This window comes from Sinocyclocheilus rhinocerous, unplaced genomic scaffold (assembly GCF_001515625.1).
Source record: "Sinocyclocheilus rhinocerous isolate Xijiao unplaced genomic scaffold, SAMN03320098_v1.1 scaffold387, whole genome shotgun sequence".
Lineage (NCBI taxonomy): Eukaryota > Metazoa > Chordata > Actinopteri > Cypriniformes > Cyprinidae > Sinocyclocheilus > Sinocyclocheilus rhinocerous.
The window spans coordinates 2,170,370-2,175,081 of record NW_015651557.1 but is presented as its reverse complement, the minus strand read 5'-3'; the positions used below and the strand labels follow the sequence as shown (position 1 = coordinate 2,175,081).

Sequence of the window (4,712 nt, the reverse complement as noted above, 5' to 3'; positions counted from 1 at the left end):
TAAGTCGTTTTGTGTGCGAGGGTCACACACACACACACACACACACACACACACACACACACACACACACACACACACATATATATATATATAAATTAACAGATGCCTTAAACATATTTATTTCAACTGAAAAACTGAAATGGAAGATTTAGTCCTGTAAACTGAACTGGCAGGCCTAAATTGAAAGTCTTTTTTTAACCTTGTTAAATGTTTTATAGTTTATATTGCACACATTAATGAGATGCTAATCGGTTCAATTACATTGCAGCGAGCTGTGGGTTAAAATGGCGCTTTCTCCCAAAACTTTATACCAACACTGAGAGACCCAAAACCATAACATAAACTCACTCGCCATTAAAAAGACAGCCATTTGATTTGTTGATTTAAGTCACGGCTTACTTCCCGCACACAAAAAGCTCCATGCCGTGGCTTCGGGATCTGTCCTGTTCTTCCAACCAACAAGAGCTAGATCATAAATTCAGGTCATGTTCCGGTGCAGTTGAAAATCTTCTCGGTAAGAACCCTCACCATCCACCCCTGACACTCATCTGCCCCCTACACCTACCCCCGTCAACCTTTCAGAAGGAACACGCCAGTGGCATGACAGGGATTTGTAGTCGCGAGGCAAGCGGATTTCAGATCCTCACGGTTTCTGGCTGAAGGAGGTTTGTTTTCTAAACAGGCAGAGGAGTCGAGACGTTTCACGCGAGCTCCAGTCACAACACGCTGGTTTGTTTTCACGCGCCCTCTGATTTGTTTAGACTGTCTCCTCGGCGAGGGCCTCATCTCTTAATGTCAGAGCACGGCTGGATGCGATGTAGGCAAATCAGCGCCACCGCATAAACAGCCATTTTTGCATCTTCACTTCTTAAGCGCCTGACCTATAATTTAGCAGTCTAAGAATCTAAGTCAAAGAAGATTAACAGCATCTTTAACGCCCGGATGGTTTAGTCTGTGGAAAGCGGCAGAGATCGTAGGGCTCGGCGTTGGCACTTGGATATAAAAATAATCACATCCAGTCTGGCTGCGAGGTGGTTTTTAGCATGTGGTGAGTCTTTGTCTGTGGAGTTCAATGATAAACAGGCCTATTAATAAAAGTCATTGTGAGGTTATTCCATGAAGAATAAGTCTGGTGCGTCAAACAAGGATCTTGAAACAAAGAGTGTGAAGGCTTGTCTCAGGTGATAATAGATCAAGAATAGCATGGAAATGTATGGCAGAGGACAGGGCGTGAAGCTTTTCGACCCCTTCGTGCATACATCACAAAAGAAAACGACCTCCAGAGCCTTAGGAGCTGGCTTGTAAACAGCAAGGGACAGGCACGCTGTCAACGCACGGGTCAAAGGCACAGACTAAGGCCCAATCCCAATTCTATTTTATACCCCTTCCCCTTCCCCTACCCCTCCGCCCTCTCTCTCTCTCGAATTGGCAATATTTGAGAAAAGGGTTTAGCGATTTCTAATTATTGGGGGGACTAGCCCCCCTCAATGTCTACGGTGGTTATCGCCCTGATCAGACATGAAAATGTGTTGTGGCACTATCGTGCAGTCTATAATGATATGACGTTAGTTAGCAAATATTAGCGATTTTTTGCAAACATTTCTTTGAGTAACATGACCATAAATATGAACTCACGATTGAACGTAACGTAAAACAAATGATTACTTTTCGTTAAAATCTTTATTAATGCCAAAAATGCTTACATTTATGTGTCTTTTTGTTCCCTCGGGCAGCCATGTTGCCCCTGAAGCCGGTTTACGCTGAGATAATTCATACCCCTTCGTTTGAAGTGTGGTCCCGAAAAATCTTCGTTTGAAGGGCTGTCTGGCCCTTGCCCTTACCCCTACCCCTCCAGCCAGAAGAGAATTGAGACACCCCTACCCCTTCACGTGAACGCGCGAAACGGAGGGGAAGGGCTAAGGGGTAGAATTGGGATTGGGCCTAACTGTATAAACACCCTGTGTGGATGCAGAATGACGGTTGGAAAATGTAGTTGTGAGGTGACTAGTATCTGTTTGCAACGTACCAGCACCAGAGATTGAAACTCAAGATAATAAATACCCAGCTAACTGAATGCAATCATTTTAAATTTATATGAATGAAATACACAACCACAAAATAATAATGTGTTAGACACTGTAAGGGTTATTTTGCTAAGATTTCACTTAGAAATAAAATGAGAAATATATGTACTCATTTTTGGTTGTACCACCTGACATTTGATGGGGTAAATTTAAAAACCACGTCTAAAGATGACCCAAAGAAAAAAAAAAAAAAATGAATGTAAAAAGTTATTTAGCAAATTAAAACATTGTACCTAAATGTAAAATATGCATTACATTCATTTTGAAAAAAACCCAAAAAACTTTATTTGTCATTGACCGATAATACATAATTAAATTTATGAATGAATAAATAAATATATTTAAAGGCAAGAAAGCCTCTCTTTTAGATAAGTATGACTTAATGATTGTATTCATTCATTCATTCATTCATATTTGGTATTATATATTTAACTTTAGGTCCTTATTTCCATCTTTTTCATGGAATGCTCAATTAAATATAAAGTAATCTTTAGCAAATATAAAAATGAATTTCTGTTTTCATACTGTACATTATAATGTTGAGATGGCTAATTCAAAAGGATATTTTTATTTGTTTTATTTTAAAATTGATTTGGATAGAATAGTGTAGCATTTTTTTAAATTTGATTTTTAAAGTGGCGTATTTTATTTTTATTTAAATGTTATATCTTTGAGGTGTTTGTTTAATTTATCATTACTGTTTAGGATAAGATATTTAATTTTGCATTTTCATTTGCACTTTAAAAAAAAAGTTACATCCTTTAATAACACTGTTAAATGTAATCTTTAAATTAAAATGAATATCCATTTTTATACTGTACATTTTAATATTGTGACGTCTAAATTCCATTGTAGCATTTAAAATGACTAATTTAATAATTTATTTTTTTATCTATTTTTATAGAATTTTTAAAATTGTGTTTAATTATTTATTTTTTAAGATAAAATAGTGTAGCATTTTAATACCGGTCCTTTATCTGTTATCAGCTATAACATAAAATTAATTACTGGGTTATCAAATTGAGTTTTTATATCAGTGCATTTTCAGTGCATACTCAACGACTACCCAGAATACCCTCTGCACAGTGGCAGTTTTGCACAGGCAAACACCACTCACAATGTTTCCAGTAAATGTCAAAATATAGTTTTGAGGTACTTTTCAAATCTTTCTTCAACAACGACGACAACAAAATGTGTTATCACAAAAATACCTCGGCTCTGAATGTTGTGGTCCAAAAAATACATGTAATTTTGTTCTGGGTGGTGCAAGTAGTTCCATATGTCATGTACATCTTTGTGTTGTGACAATGGAAAAAGGGCTCGGGTCACCCACCAGAGCTGGCACTAACAGGAAGTCGATTCCCTCACCTCTTCCTGTGACAAACAGCATTACATGTACTTTCTTACAGGTGCTGATTACAGTGCAGAGAGTGAGAGAGAGAGAATCTAATTATGTTTCTGCCTCTCTCATGCACATCCTCTCTGTAAGCCCTTATCAACAGCCAGAGGTGCAGAGGTCAGACCCATGCTAAGATAAGGAGCGGAGTTTGTTTGTGAGTGTGCGTTTGAAATCGTCGACATGTCGCCGTCAGATGTGTGGAGGGGCTCTGAATGATGAATTCCTCTACTCGCTGGATTACTTCCTGTTCTGGAGGGCCCTGGCTCCAGGAGCGATGGCGGCCGCCCTACTCCCACAGGAAGTGGGCTCGGATCAGCTAATGGATTAATACATACAATGACTTGAATACACCTCTACTAATACACAAAATTATTTAATTAAAATATTTAAAATAATAAAATATTATTTACATTATATAAAAGAATTTTAAAAATATTTACAAAAAATATAAAAATTTATTTTTTATTTCTAAGTTTAAGTTCTAATATCATAATGAGGAAAAAACTTTTAAAGTAGTCATTCATTCATTCATTCATGTTAAGGGTTGTGTTTTTGTAGTGTAGTTTGTGTTATAAGCAGCCAGAAATAGACAGACAGAAATAAACAGAAGGGAGTCAGCACTTCGGAGTGCAGTTAAAGGGCTCATGGGAATGATGTTACCTGGACATCTGCATTTGCCCTGTTGAGCATGAAATCTCAAATCATTGTATTCTCATCTATAAAGGAATAGTGTGACATTTTTTCCAGTTCGATCAATGTCAAACCAGTGTTATTAGAGCATTTTATTGACTTTCTTCAAATGAACAATGACGAATTGTCATATTTCAGATTTCATTTTCTTGTTTTCTATATACAGCATCAGAAAATTATACAGTAAGTAGGGGCTGTAAAATTACATGGAAAACATAATTGAAGGGGAATATTCTATTAAAAGTCTTCTGAAGCCTTATAATAGCTTTGTGAGACAAACAAACTTAAATTTAAGTTTTTATTTGGGTCAATGAAATGACAAAATGATTTTTTTTGTCCAGATCTATTCATTTTTAATTAATATAATATTTTAAAATTTTAATATAATATAATATAATATAATATAATATAATATAATATAATATAATATAATATAATATAATATAATATAATATAATATAATATAATATAATATAATATAATATAATATAATATAATATAATATAATATAATATAATATAATATAATATAATATAATA

At 35.4% G+C, this 4,712-nt stretch overlaps 1 protein-coding gene across 4 annotated transcripts in view; it reads left to right on the top strand.

The window, feature by feature from the left end:
- ebf1b (EBF transcription factor 1b) overlaps positions 1-4,712 on the top strand; it is a 139,457-nt gene that overhangs the window by 36,419 nt on the left and 98,326 nt on the right. The gene's annotated exons all lie outside the window — the stretch shown is intronic.